The sequence below is a fragment of the Triticum aestivum genome, chromosome 2D (genome assembly GCF_018294505.1).
Source record: "Triticum aestivum cultivar Chinese Spring chromosome 2D, IWGSC CS RefSeq v2.1, whole genome shotgun sequence".
NCBI lineage: Eukaryota > Viridiplantae > Streptophyta > Magnoliopsida > Poales > Poaceae > Triticum > Triticum aestivum.
Window position 1 is genome coordinate 603,320,526 of NC_057799.1, and position 16,524 is coordinate 603,337,049.

A 16,524-nucleotide genomic window follows, 5' to 3' on the forward strand; every position below is an offset into this window, starting at 1 on the left:
GTTAGAGTCCAAAACAAGGGCAAAAGTGTTTGGAAAAGTAGATACGACGGGGACGTATCAAATGTCACTTTCCATGTTAATGGTAATGAGCATATGGTACACTTTCCGAGGAAACAACCTCAAGTCCACAGTATCAATTCTATTGGAAAAATTTCAACTATTACTATTGGAGGTTTTGAATTACCTCTTCCTACTGTCAAAAAGAGATATGATATTCTTATTGTTGGGGATGTGCATATCCCCGTTGAGGTAACATAGTGTTATTCGAAATTTCTCCGGTTCCATGTTATTCGGAATGAGTTTGTTAACAAGACTTGATCAACCTTGTTAGTGGATTCCTTTTGATGAGCATGAGATGGATGAAGTTAGAAAGCACAACCTTCTGTACCCTTCTTTTACTTTCTGTTACTTAGAATAAATAAAGCAAAAAGAGTATTTTCTGCCAGTTTTCTGAATTATCCGTGCAATAAAAAATTCCCCGAAAATAAAAGTTCTCCAGATGCCCCGGAAATGAAATATGTTTTTTCTAGAATATTTGAGAATATCTGGCACTGAGAACACATCAGGGGGAGCAAGCACCTGGCCACGAGGGTCCAGGGCGCGCCCAACCCCCTGGGCACACCCCCCTGCCTCGTGGGCCCATGGTGGCTCCCCTCCACTTATTCCAGCCACCACACACTCCGTCTTCCTCCCAAAAAAATCACCAACCAGCTCAAGCACGAGTTCTAACTCATTTTGCTGCGATTTTCGATCTCCTAGCTCAAAGCTCCACTTACAAAACTGCTTTGGGGGATTGTTCTTCGGTATGTGACTCCTCCAATGGTCCATTTAGTTTTTGTTCTAGTGCTTTATTCATTACAAATTCTTGCTGCCTAGGTGACCCCGTTCTTGAGCTTGCATGTCAAATTTATATGGTCCCAAGTAGTTCTAATGCATGATATAGTCTCTAGGCACTTGTGGGAGTAGTTGCTATCAATTTTGTTGAGTTTGGTTCACTTTTATTTTGAGTTACTAAAAATTTCAGAAATTTTCAGAAAATGATGAAGAGATTTTTGAGGGGCTCGTCGAGCCAAAGCTCGAAGGACAAGCAAAGTGAGGAGGATAATAGGCCCAAATATAATCTCCCTCGCACCGGTGAAGTTCGGCCGTGTGAATGGCCTTGTGATGAGTTCTTAACAGCGGCCGGGATTTATGATGATTTTTATTCTTCGGTCGAGAATGCGGGCCTCACCGACTTCCTCCGCGACCAGCGCGAACAGTATCTCTTACTCACTAATATTTTCGTGCAAAATTTTCATTTCCATGCTAGGAGATCACCACCTTCAGTGGAATTTTATTTATATGATGAGCATAAGGTGATGTCCCTTTTTGATTTCAGTCGGGCCTGTAAGATACCCTTTACTGGCAGCATAGAGGAATCACATCGTAATGATATAGAAGGGTTTATTGATATGATTGCTGTAGGGGAAATGAGGAAAGTTCCCGATGCAAGAATTACTAGCATACATTTTCCGGTTCTGCGTTACTTTGCGATATTTGCTAGTAGATGTTTAATTGGTCACGGAAACTGTGGAGACCTTAGTGCCCCTGATATTGTCATTTTGGGCCATGCCTTGTTTCGTGATAACACTTTTAGTCTAGGCGCTATTATTGCCAAGCGGTTAAATCTTAACCGCACAAAGGGTCCCATCTTGGGAGGTATCTTCGCCTCACGCCTCGCTGCACACTTCAACATACCTATTAGGCATTATGAGAAAGAAGAAAAGTTGTTGCCTCTTGTTTTTCTAGACTATAAGAGTATGGTAGCACATGATTTTATCGTTAAGAATAAGGAAAAGTTAAGTACAAACTGATATTTGATAAAAATCGCCCTGAGACTATTACTTTGCCTGCTCCTTCTTTTTTTGACTTATCTACAGGCAAGTATCTTGTTCAGCCGGAGGCATTTCATGCCTACCAGGACCCCACACCAGCTACAGAGCCAGAGCCGGAACCACAACCTGATCCTCCACGTTAGTCTGTTTACCAGTGGGATCCGGAGGAGATCGCCAATCAGTGGTACCCTGAGGCTCCATCACAGTACGCCCCCAGTTATAACTTTGGATATCCGCCAGGCCAGCCGTGGCCATAGACCAACTTAGGCCAAAATCCTAAGCTTGGGGGAGTACGTATCTCTCACCGACATTACATTCATGTTCACACATTCATGCTAATTGTCGGTGCTCATACTTTTTCATTGTAATATCCATGCTAGTTTATTTTCCTTTTTATGCTTTCTTCTTGTGTGTTTGAAAAACCTTAAGAAAAACAAAAAAATTAGTAGTAGCTCTTAGCTAGTTTATTTTCCTTGCTTGTAGTAGTAATAATTAAAAGAAAACCCAAAAAGAATTCTTGTTCTTCTTTTGTTTGTTGGGAGCTTTCCCGTGTAAATAGTTTTATTTCTTTCCTTTGGGGGTCGAGAGGAGAAGACCATAATGAAAATGTTGAAGTGGCTCTTATATGCATTACTGTTGAATTAACCAAGAGCCTATATTACCTTGTCTTCTCCTTTGTATTGAATGCCTGCAGATTCCAGCTTAGTCCAATGCACGTGCACTATTATTATTATACACACCGTTCGGTCGTGCAAGTGAAAGGCAATAATGACGATATATGATGGACTGATTGAGATGAGAGAAGCTGGTATGAACTCGACCGCTCTTGTTTTTGTAAATATGGTTAGTTCATCGTTCCTGATTCAACCTATTATGAATGAACATGTTTGCAATGACAATTAGAGATTATAGTTGCTTATGCCATGCATAATCTGCTAGGAGTTTATAATGGTTTACCTTGCGTGCCAACATGCTATTTAAATGGTTGTGATGTGGTATGATGGGGTGGTATCCTCCTTTGAATGATTTGAGTGGCTTGACTTGGCACATGTTCACGCATGTAGTTGAAACAAAATCAACATAGCCTTCACGATATTTATGTTCATGGTGGATTATATCCTACTCATGCTTGCACTCAATGTTATTAATTTTAATGCATGTTCATGACTGTTGTCGCTCTCTAGTTGGTCGCTTCCCAGTCTTTTTCTAGCCTTCACTTGTACTAAGCGGGAATACTGCTTGTGCATCCACTTCCATAAACCCCAAAGTTATTCCATATGAGTCCACTATACCTTCCTATATGCGGTATCTACTTGCCGTTCCAAGTAAATTTGTATGTGCCAAACTCTAAACCTTCAAATGAAATTCTGTTTTGTATGCTCGAATAGCTCATGTATCAACTAGGGTTGTCTGTATCTTCCATGCTAGGCGGGTTATTCTCAAGAAGAGTGGACTCCACTCCTCACTCACGAGAAAATGGCTGGTCACCGGGATGCCCAGTCCCATGCTCTAAGCAAACCAAATCGAAATAATTGCAAACAAAACTCCCCCAGGGCTGTTGCTAGTTGGAGGCACTCGTTGTTTCGAGCAAGCCATGGATTGATGCTTGTTGGTGGAGGGGGAGTATAAACTTTACCATTCTGTTTGGGAACCGCCTATAATGTGTGTAGCATGGAAGATATCGAGATCTCTCGGTTGTTATGTTGACAATGAAAGTATGCCGCTCAAAATATTATTTATCTCTGCTTTAAAATCGAGCTCTGGCACCTCTACAAATCCCTGCTTCCCTCTGCGAAGGGCCTATCTATTTACTTTTATGTTGAGTCATCACCCTGTTATTAAAAAGCACCAGCTGGAGAGCACCGTTGTCATTTGCATCCATTACTATTAATTTATATTGGGTATGACTATGACTGGATCTCTTTTACCATGAATTACAATGTTTAGTCAGTCCTTGATCTTCAAAGGTGCTCTGCATTTATGTTTTGCGGTCCCAGAAAGGGCTAGCGAGATACCATCTTGTTATATCATATTATGATTGTTTTGAGAAAGTGTTGTCATCCGAGATTTATTATTATTGCTCGCTAGTTGATTATGTCATTGATATGAGTAAACATGAGACCTAAATGTTATTGTGAATATGGTTAGTTCATAATGTTTGCTGAAAACTTGAATGCTGGCTTTACATTTTTACAACAACAAGAGAAAACATAGTTTGTAAAAGCTTTTCTTTATCACTTTCAGTTTATCAACTGAATTGCTTGAGGACAAGCAAAGGTTTAAGCTTGGGGGATTTGATACGTCTCCAACGTATCTACTTTTCCAAACACTTTTGCCCTTGTTTTGGACTCTAACTTGCATGATTTGAATGGAACTAACCCGGACGGACGCTGTTTTCAGCAGAATTGCATTGGTGTTATTTTTGTGCAAAAATAAAAGTTCTCGGAATGACCTGAAAATCAATGGAGATTATTTTTGGAATATATTAAAAATACTGGCGAAAGAATCAAGGCTAGGGGGCCCACACCCTGTCCACGAGGGTGGGGGGCGCGCCCCCTGCCTCATGGCCCCCCTGGTGCTCCACCGACCTCAACTCCAACTGCATATATTCACGTTCGGGGAGAAAAAATCAGAGAGCAGGATTCATCGTGTTTTACGATACGGAGCCGCCGCCAAGGCCTAATCTCTCTCGGGAGGGCTGATCTGGAGTCCGGCCGGGGCTCCGGAGAGGGGAATCCATCGCCATCGTCATCATCAACCTTCCTCCATCACCAATTTCATGATGCTCACCGCCGTGCGTGAGTAATTCCATCATAGGCTTGCTGGACGGTGATGGGTTGGATGAGATTTATCATGTAATTGAGTTAGTTTTGTTAGGGTTTGATCCCTAGTATCCACTATGTTATGAGATTGATGTTGCTATGACTTTGCTATGCTTAATGGTTGTCACTAGGGCCCGAGTGCCATGATTTCAGATCTGAACCTATTATATTTTCATGAATATATGTGAGTTCTTGATCCTATGTTGCAAGTCTATAGTCACCTATTATGTGTTATGGTCCGTTAACCCTGAAGTGACAATAATCGGGACCATTACTGGTGATGACCGTAGTTTGAGGAGTTCATGTATTCACTAAGTATTAATGCTTTGGTCCGGTACTCTATTAAAAGGAGGCCTTAATATCCCTTAGTTTCCAATAGGACCCCGCTGCCACGGGAGGGTAGGACAAAAGATGTCATGCAAGTTATTTTCCATAAGCACGTATGACTATATTCGGAATACATGCCTACATTACATTGATGAACTGGAGCTAGTTCCGTGTCACCCTATGTTATAATTGTTGCATGATCGATCGCATCCGGCATAATTCTCCATCACCGATCCAATGCATACGAGCTTTTCATATATTGTTCTTCGCTTATTTACTTTTCCGTTGCTATTGTTACAATCACTACAAAACCCAAAAATACTACTTTTGCCACCGTTACCGTTACTTCCATACTAATTTGCTAGTAAATACTTTGCTGCAGATACTAAGTTATCCAGGTGTGGTTGAATTGACAACTCAGCTGCTAATACTTGAGAATATTCTTTGGGACCCCTTGTGTCAAATCAGTGATGCATAGCAACGAGCGGGAGAGTGTGTCCACGTACCCTCGTAGACTGAAAGCGGACGCGTTAAGCAACACGGTTGATGTAGTCAAACGTCTTCACGATCCAACCGATCAAGTACCGAACGCACGGCACCTCCGCGATCTGCACACGTTCAGCTCGGTGACGTCCCTCGAACTCTTGATCCAGCTGAGTGCCGAGGGAGAGTTTCGTCAGCATGAAGGCGTGATGACGGTGATGATGAACTTACCAACGCAGGGCTTCGCCTAAGCACTACAACGATATGACCGAGGTGGAAATCTGTGGAGGGGTGCACCGCACACGGCTAAACAATCAACTTGTGTGTCCTAGGGTGCCCCCCTGCCCCCGTATATAAAGGAGCAAGGGGAAGGCCGGCCGGCCCTTATAGGGCGCGCCCCAAGTAGGATTCCTACTAGGAATCCTATTCCTAGTAGGTTTCCAACAAGGGAAGAGAGGGGGAAGGAAGGAGAGGGAGAGAGGGAGAGGGAAAGAGGGGGGTGCCGCCCCCTCCTAGTCCAATTCGGACTCCTGCAGCGGGGGCAGCCCTAGGGGCCCCTCCTCTATCTCTCACAAGGCCCATGTTGGTATATTAGTTCCCCCGGGGGTTCCGATAACCCCCCGACACTCTGGTATTTATCCGGTGACCCCCGAAACTCATCCGGTGTCCGAATAACATCGTCCAATATATCAATCTTTATGTCTCGACCATTTAGAGACTCTTCGTCATGTCTGTGATCACATCCGGGACTCCGAACAACCTTCGGTACATTAAAACATATATACTCATAATACCGATCGTCACCGAACGTTAAGCGTGCGGACCCTACGGGTTTGATGACCCACAAGTGTAGGGGATCTATCGTAGTCCTTTCGAGAAGTAAGAGTGTTGAACCCAACGAGGAGCAGAAGGAAATGACAAGCAGCTTTCAGTAAGGTATTCTCTGCAAGCACTGAAATTATCGGTAACGGATAGTTTTGTGATAAGGTAATTTGTAACGGGTAACAAGTAATGAAAGTAAATAAGGTGCAGCAAGATGGCCCAATCCTTTTTGTAGCAAAGGAGAAGCCTGGACAAACTCCTATATGAAGGAAAACGCTCCCGAGGACACATGGGAATTATCGTCAAGCTAGTTTTCATCACGCTCATATGATTCGCGTTCGTTACTTTGATAATTTGGTATGTGGGTGGCCGGTGCTTGGGTACTGCCCTTTCTTGGACAAGCATCCCACTTATGATTAACCCCTATTGCAAGCATCCGCAACTGCAAAGAAGTATTAAGGTAAACCTAACCATAGCATGAAACATATGGATCCAAATCAGCCCCTTACGAAGCAACTCATAAACTAGGGTTTAAGCTTCTGTCACTCTAGCAACCCATCATCGACTTATTACTTCCAAATGCCTTCCTCTAGGCCCAAACAATGGTGAAGTGTCATGTAGTCGACGTTCACATAACACCACTAGAGGAGAGACAACATACATCTCATCAAAATATCGAACGAATACCAAATTCACATGACTATTTATAGCAAGACTTTTCCCATGTCCTCAGGAACAAACATAACTACTCACAAATCATATTCATGTTCATAATCAGAGGGGTATTAATATGCATAAAGGATCTGAACATATGATCTTCCACCAAATAAACCAACTAGCATCAACTACAAGGAGTAATCAACACTACTAGCAACCCACAGGTACCAATCTGAGGTTTTGAGACAAAGATTGGATACAAGAGATGAACTAGGGTTTTAGAGGAGATGGTGCTGGTGAAGATGTTGATGGAGATTGACCCCTCCCGCTGAGAGGATCGTTGGTGATGACGATGGCGATGATTTCCCCCTCCCGGAGGGATGTTTCCCCGGCAGAACAACTCCGTCGGAGCCCTAGATTGGTTCCGCCAAGGTTCCGCCTCGTGGCGGCGGTGTTTCGTCCCGAAAGCTTGCTTATGATTTTTCCAGGGTAAAAGACTTCATATAGCAGAAGATGGGCACCGGAGGCCTGCCAGGGGGGCCACGAGGCAGGGGCGCGCCCAGGGGGGTAGGGCGCGCCCCACCCTCGTGGCCAGGGTGTGGGCCCCCTCTGGTTGATTCTTTCTCCAGTATTTTTTATATATTCCAAAACGTGCCTCCGTGAAGTTTCAGGACTTTTGGAGTTGTGCAGAATAGGTCTCTAATATTTGCTCCTTTTCCAGCCCAGAATTCCAGCTGCTGGCATTCTCCCTCTTCATGTAAACCTTGTAAAATAAGAGAGAGAGAAGGCATAAGTTTTGTGACATAACATGTAATAACAGCCCATAATGCAATAAATATCGGTATGAAAGCATGATGCAAAATGGACGTATCAGGGTTCGAGAACTATGTAGACATGACCGAGACTCATCTCTGGTCAATAACCAATAGCGGAACCTGGATGCTCATATTGGCTCCCACATATTCTACGAAGATCTTTATCGGTCAAACCGCATAACAACATACGTTGTTCCCTTTGTCATCGATATGTTACTTGCCCGAGATTCGATCGTCGGTATCTCAATACCTAGTTCAATCTCGTTACCGGCAAGTCTCTTTACTCGTTCCGTAATGCATCAGCTTGTAACTAACTCATTAGTCACATTGCTTGCAAGGCTTATAGTGATGTGCATTACCGAAAGGGCCCAGAGATACCTCTCCGACAATCGGAGTGGCAAATCCTAATCTCGATCTATGCCAACTCAACAAACACCATCGGAGACACCTGTGGAGCATCTTTATAATCACCCAGTTATGTTGTGACGTTTGGTAGCACACTAAGTGTTCCTCCGGTATTCGGGGGTTGCATAATCTCATAGTCATAGGAACATGTATAAGTCATGAAGAAAGCAATAGCAACAAACTTAAACGATCATCGTGCTAAGCTAACGGATGGGTCTTCTCAATCACATCATTCTCTAATGATGTGATCCCGTTCATCAAATGACAACTCATGTCTATGGTTAGGTAACTTAACCATTTTTGATTAACGAGCTAGTCAAGTAGAGGCATACTAGTGACACTCTGTTTGTCTATATATTCACACATGTACTAAGTTTTCGGTTAATACAATTCTAGCATGAATAATAAACATCATTTATCATGATATAAGGAAATATAAATAACAACTTTATTATTGCCTCTAGGGCATATTTCCTTCAATGACATGTGTAGACATTTAGTACTTACCGACATTGGGGGATTGGGTAATTTTGCTACACGATCACACCCAAGAACACTATGAAGATGGAGGTAAGGATCCAACTCACCGACGATGCAAAGTAGCAGAAGTAGTGACGAGTCAGTGCAGCGCGACAATCCCGCCAATTCCCACAGCTATTATGTACCTCCCAGCCACGAGAATTGTTCTTCGAGAAGAGAGTCGAAGTAGACGACGCATTCAAGGTATCCACGCGTTCCAAGATGGGGAATCCTTCTCCTCTTCCACTTGTAAGATGGGGACGATTCCCTCCTTGTCCAATTCGGCCTAGGATTTTCGGATGTCTCCGGAACCCATCCCGATGATCCCGAAAACTTACCATATATAGATCCGGACTTTCCAAAGTCATGCTACACCTTTCTGAAATTCCCAAAACCCTTTTGGAAGCACCCAAAACTCCTCTTTTAACTCATTTCTCATTTCTCCGGTAATCAGCACTAGAACCAGTTAAGCATGTGACCCTTGTTGGGGAACGTAGTAATTTCAAAAAATTTCCTACGCACACGCAAGATCATGGTGATGCATAGCAACGAGAGGGGAGAGTGTTGTCCACGTACCCTCGTAGACCGACAGCGGAAGCGTTATCACAACGCGGTTGATGTAGTCGTACGTCTTCACGATCCGACCGATCAAGTACCGAACGTACGGCACCTCCGAGTTCTACACACGTTCAGCTCGATGACGTCCCTCGAACTCCGATCCAGCCGAGTGTTGAGGGAGAGTTTCGTCAACACGACGGCATGGTGACGATGATGATGTTCCACCGACGCAGGGCTTCGCCTAAGCTCCGCAACGGTATTATCGAGGTGTAATATGGTGGAGGGGGGCACCGCACACGGCTAAGAGATCTCAAGGATCAATTGTTGTGTCTCTGGGGTGTCCCCCTGCCCCCGTATATAAAGGAGCAAGGGGGAGGCAGCCGGCCAAGGGGAGAGGCGCGCCATAGGGGGGAGTCCGACTCCCACCGGGAGTAGGACTCCTCCTTTCCTTGTGGGAGTAGGAGAAGGGAAGGGGGAAGGAGAAAGAAGGAAGGGTGCGCCCCCTTCCCTAGTCCAATTCGGACCAGACCATGGGGAGGGGTGCGGCCACCTTTTGAGGCCTTTCTCTCCTTTCCCGTATGGCCCATTAAGGCCCAATACGAATTCCCGTAACTCTCCGGTACTCCGAAAAATACCCGAATCACTCGGAACCTTTCCGAAGTCCGAATATAGTCGTCCAATATATCGATCTTTACGTCTCGACCATTTCGAGACTCCTCGTCATATCCCCGATCTCATCCGGGACTCCGAACTCCTTCGGTACATCAAAACTCAATAAAACTGTCATCGTAACGTTAAGCGTGCGGACCCTACGGGTTCGAGAACTATGTAGACATGACCGAGACACGTCTCCGGTCAATAACCAATAGCGGGACCTGGATGCCCATATTGGCTCCCACATATTCTACGAAGATCTTTATCGGTCAGACCGCATAACAACATACGTTGTTCCCTTTGTCACCGGTATGTTACTTGCCCGAGATTTGATCGTCGGTATCTCGATACCTAGTTCAATCTCGTTACCGTCAAGTCTCTTTACTTGTTCCGTAACACATCATCTCGCAATTAACTCATTAGTCACAATGCTTGCAAGGCTTACAGTGATGTGCATTACCGAGTGGGCCCAGAGATACCTCTCCGACAATTGGAGTGACAAATCCTAATCTCGAAATACGCCAACCCAACAAGTACCTTTGGAGACACCTGTAGAGCACCTTTATAATCACCCATTAACGTTGTGACGTTTGGTAGCACACAAAGTGTTCCTCCGGTAAACGAGAGTTGCATAATCTCATAGTCATAGGAACATGTATAAGTCATGAAGAAAGCAATAGCAACATACTAAACGATCGAGTGCTAAGCTAACGGAATGGGTCAAGTCAATCACGTAATTATCCTAATGAGGTGATCTCGTTAATCAAATGACAACTTATGTCTATGGCCAGGAAACATAACCATCTTTGATTAACGAGCTAGTCAAGTAGAGGCATACTTGTGACACTCTGTTTGTCTATATATTCACACATGTATTATGTTTCCGGTTAATACAATTCTAGCATGAATAATAAACATTTATCATGATACAAGGAAATAAATAATACTTTATTATTGCCTCTAGGGCATATTTCCTTCAACCCTATGATACGTCTCCAATGTATCTATAATTTATGAAGTATTCATCCATGTTTATTATAGTTTTGTATGATTTTGGTGCACTTTTATATGATTTTCATGGACTAACATATTGATCCAGTGCCCGGTGCCAGTTGTTTTCTGCTTGTTTTTTGTTTTCCAGAAAATCCATATCAAATGAAGTCCAAATGCAGCCAAACTTTTTGACGATTTTCTGGAACATAAGAGACACTGGAAACTACGGGGGGAGAGCAGAAGACCCACAGGGGCCCCACAACCCACCAGGGCGCGCCCAGGGGGTGGCCGCGCCCTGGTGCCTAGTGGCCCCCTGTGGCCCATCTTCGCTTGATTCCAACGCCAAAAAATCTTATAAATACAGAAACCCCCAGAAATAACCCTAGAAGTTCGACTCCGCCGATGCAAGCCTCTGTACCTCTACGATCCCATCTATAGCCCTTTTTCGGCACCCTGCCGGAGGGGGAAACCATAACCGGAGGCCATCTTCATCATCCCGGCGGTCTCCATGATGATGAGGGAGTAGTTCACCCTCGGGGTTGAGGCTTTGTACTAGTAGCTATGTGTTTGATCTCTCCCTCTCTCGTGTTCTTCATTTGGCATGATCTTGATGTACTGCGAGCTTTGTTAATATAGTTGGATCATATGGTGTTTCTCCCTCTCTATCTTGTTGTGATGAATTGAGTTTTTACCTTTGAGGTTTCACTTTTATCGGATTGAATACTTTGTTGGATTTGAGAACACTTGATGTATGTCTTACATATGAATACCCGTGGTGAAATGGGGTATTATATTGATTCACTTGATGTATGTTTTGGTACTCAACCCGTGGATTCTCGGGGTGACATTGGGGTAATCTATGCATAGGGGTTGATGCACGTTTTCTTCCTACTTTCTCCGGTAGAAATCTTGGGGCACTCTTTGAAGTTCTTTGTGTTGGATTGAATATCATGAATCTGAAGTTGTTTGATGCATATCGTATAATCAACTCATGGACACTTGTGGTGACATTAGAGTATTTAGGTGACATTAGAGTTGGTTTGATGTGTATCATATGGTGTTATTTTAGTACGAACTCTAGGGTTGTTTGTGTTTCATTTATAGGAATAGCTCAATAGATCGATCGAAAAAGATAACTTTAAGGTGGTTTCGTACTCTACAAACAATTTCATCATATGTTCTCTGCTAGACAAGAACTTTGGAGTGATTCTTCGTCACATGTTGAGGGATTGTTATATGATTCAACTATGTTATCATTTTTGAGAGATTGCACTAGTGAAAGTATGAACCCTAGGCCTTATTTTCAAGCATTGCAATAGCATTTGTTCTCACTTTTGTTACTTGTTACCTTGCTATTTTTTTGTTCCTATTACAAAAACCTATATCTACTATCCATATTACACTTGTATCACCATCTCTTCGCTGAACTAGTGCACCTATACAATCTACCATTGTATTTGGTGTGTGGGAACACAAGAGGCTCTTTGTTATTTGGTTGCAGGGTTGTTTGAGAGAGACCATATCTTCATCCTACGCCTCCCACGTATTGATAAACCTTAGGTCATCCACTGAGGTAAAATTGCTACTGTCGTACAAAACTCTGCGCTTGGAGGCCCAACACGAGTCTACAAGAATAAGTTGTGTAATAGACATCACCCTACAGGTTCAGAAAAAAGTGAACATGTCTCGGAACCCCTTCCAGACAATAGTTAATAGCGGGATTTGGACATGCATATTCACGAAGTTCTCAAGCAAACCTTTGTTTACAAATACCATTCTTTTGCTTCGCGATACGCTTACGGAACCCGAGGGGAGATTATTGGTATCCCCGTGATCAACTCCTTGATCACTATTCCGGTTATCCTCATTACCGGCTTCGTTCTCTTTACTCGTGTCCGTGTTCCAGTATCTCGTGATCATAATCACAAGTGTCTGGTCACGCGGTAATGATTGACACCATAACACCAAGTGGGCCCAGAGAGTATCTCTCTATCATGAGGGGAACAAATCCCGGTCTTGAACTATTGCTACCGAGACATACGTTTCCGGTATACCCGTAAGTAACCTTTATTCACATCCATTTACGGAGTGACATGTGATAAACCCCAAAGTAACCATCCGGTATGTAGGTATACAATATTCTCATGGTCCAAGGGACAATGCTAACGTGAACAAGTTATATGAAGTACCGATAACATAGCAATGATGACATCTCTTAGTAATTCATGAGTTGGGTCTATCCTACTCCATTGCTATCATGACAATGGTGTTCTCGTATATTGATAGCATCCTTGTTACAATAACACTGCTCATGATCAGGAAAATAAGATCATCATCAATACATGAATTTGTCTCATAGGCTAGACTAGGGATCACTTCGTGTTTATATTTCCACACATGCATTTGGGTTTTCCTCCGAATCTCATATTCAAGAACCAATACAATTGTAGCACAGAAACATAAACTTAATAATGAACATGGAAATATAATAATAACATTTATTATTGCCTCTGGGCATATTTCCAACACTAGAGGAGAGCATTGTGTGATTAGTTTGTTCATGGCGGGTGGTTGGAGTGACATAAATTACCGAACTCTAAGTTTATGAAATATTGCATGATGGGCTGTTGGAACGCCAAAGTTTATGACTATGGTTTTAGATGCTATCTTAATTATTTTTCTTGCATTTGCGGATGCTTGCATAGAGAGTACAATCATAAGTATGTTGTTTGTTCAAGTAAGAACAATACTTTATCATAGGTTTCACTGCACAACAACTTATCAAAATAATGAATGATAACTCAATGAAACTCCAGTGTGTCCTCAAGAGCGCCCTATAAGTAAAACCACCCGCTTGTCTTTATCACAATTAATGATTGGGTCACTTGCTGCACTGTTGCACTTTTGTTATAATTTACTTTCTTGCAATTACTCTTGCTTTCAAATAGACCATCAAACACTCTTTGCAACTTTTACCATAGACTTTTCGATAATTGAAGTGTATGCGGGCGGTGTTGGATGACCGGCTCCGGCACCAGTGTTTGCGGACTGGTCCCCTGTTCACGGATGGATGCCGAAGCAAATTTGTAGGCCCGCCTTGGAGATGCCCTTATTAGAGGATCTCCAATAGAATATGCAAATTTGGAGATGTAAAACACAAAATTTACATCTCCAAAAAAGGGTCAACTCCAACAGATGATGCAAAAGAGAGATGTAAAAGTGCAACTCCAATAGGTGAAGAGGGAGAAGGAGCTTGGGAATCCGCCCGTTAAGCATAGGGCGTGAAGGATCGAGCTATTGTTGTCCCTCCTTTCCCCAGTCTACAATAATACTGAAAAAGGGGATTGCATTCATGACAGATTATACGAGGAATGACAAGTTAAGTTACGATGAGAAGTCAAAATGTTCTCCATTGATAAATTTCCCTACCAATTCCAACCTCTCACCCCTCTTTTCGATGGTGGGAGATAGACTCTAAAACTCTTATTCACTGTCCCCTATTTTACATATGTGTTCAACCAAATTGGATGGTTGCACCTCTTGGGCTCCATGGCACCCATTTTCCTCAGTAATACTTTTAGGTTTCAAAATTTCGAAAGAAAAATCTTACATACGCATATAGATGTGCTCCATGTATGTAAAATGTCATTAAAAATATTTTCATCTGTGATCGAAAATAAATAAACAAATCAAAAAACTTATTTATTCATGAAAAATTATAGATGGTGATTAGCATCTATACCAACATGTGAAAACGAATGACTGCACGGCAGGCGTGGTGAGCAATCTTTAAATCATTCAATACAAGGTGTGATTTCTTTGTTTTGAAAACAACTGCCCTGATTCCTTCCCGGCCGGGTTGGTGAGTTCTGGCAAATTTGACAAATTTGACCTATAGACGAAATCAAATCACAGAATGAACTGTCCGTGAAACTATTTCACGCGGCTGACCCGTGGCGCCTAGCTCTCAGGCGCTGCACTAGTGCAACGCCTGGGAGCTAGGCGCTGCACTAGTGCAACGCCTAGGAGCTAGGCGCTGCACACTGACTTAGTAATTTTCTGATCACACGGGTGCGACGCTGGCCGTGTGGCGCCTATCTGTGAGGCGTTGCACAGTGTAGTGTGGCGCCTTCGTGTCGGGCGTCACACAAAAAGGTCAGCCACGTGAAATAGTTTCACAAACAGTTCATTCTGTGATTTGATTTCGTCTATAGGTTAAATTTGTCAAATTTGCCGTGAGTTCTCTGGCAGCGTGTGCTGCACATCACATCAGATCACATCACCGTTATTCTTTGGGAGCTACTAGTGGTAGGATCTCGTGGGGGTCAGTTTGGTTACTGTTGAGCACCAACCGCGAACAGTGTGTAAAACACAAGGAGCAAAGAAAGGCCAGCACCAACGGGGGTTGCAGCTGGCTGGTTGCAACTGCTCCATAACTCGTGGCTGGAAGATCTGGTGGCTCGAGACATTAACTAGGCCTAGGACAGGGAGGCATGGAGCTCCATGGAGATCTTGTACGTACGTACGCCTTCGCACCGCCGTGCATGCCGTATATGGACAGAGAGGTTTAGCTCTGAATATTCAAGGCTGTTTTTAACGGGGCGGCGGTCTAACTGTTGACGAGGAAAGTCCAGGCGACTTTCGGCTGGCGAAGGTGACTCTCTCTGATAAGAAGAGGGGGAAGAAAATGAAAGGGGGTGTGAACGGGACTTGTTTTTTCAGTCAAAAGCTTGTAGGAATATAAATCCCGAGGACCGATCGACAAATCAAACACATGCACTACCAACTTCAGCAGTTTTGACCTTCAGGTCAGCTGCTTCCCAACTGACATTTCTTCCCTCGTGGCAGAATTTGCCCTGCTAGGAAGGATCATATCCTGCTTTTCTTCCCTTCTCTTCGATCTTCTTTAGGATCATATAGTACCATTCAAATCCCCGGTCCCGGTGGGTTCCAGGCTTCAGCTCCTCCGCAACTGTCAGCCCGATCGATGATACAGTGGTCTTGGTGAGGCGCACATCACGATCAGTTGCCAAAGACTGTGAGCAAGTGTTTCTAGTGTACGCGGTTCAGTTAACCCGGCAAAGCAGCCACAAATGCTCCCTGAAAAACACCGTGCTCATCCCTGCATGTATATAACCGAAGCATATTCCTTGTATCTTCTGTTTTAGCCACTGCACCGTCAACATTTTAGTTTAGCTCGACCCTGCGGTGGTGGAGTCCGTCTCCTCACACCGGGGAACCGAGGGTTGTTTCAGACAAAAGTCTAGTTACAACACTGTAGGTGCACAGTGGAGTCTGAAACCCCTCGTGTATCGCGTGCCTTCTCGGCGAGAAAATCGAAGAGAGCTCTCAGATTATTTTTATTTATTTTTAAATGGAAGAGAAGAATCTTTTTATGGAGAATCTTTTTTTTTTGAATTTTTTTGTTGAGAATCTTTTTTTTTTTTTGAGAATCTGGAAGAGAAGAACTGAGGTTCCGCTATATGTTGGGCCGTTAACCTCGTATTATTACCTGGGCTCACGGCCCATTATCAGATGGAGAACCGCACGAACGCACGTAAAAGATCTCTCAAAAAAAAAAAGTCTGACGTAAAA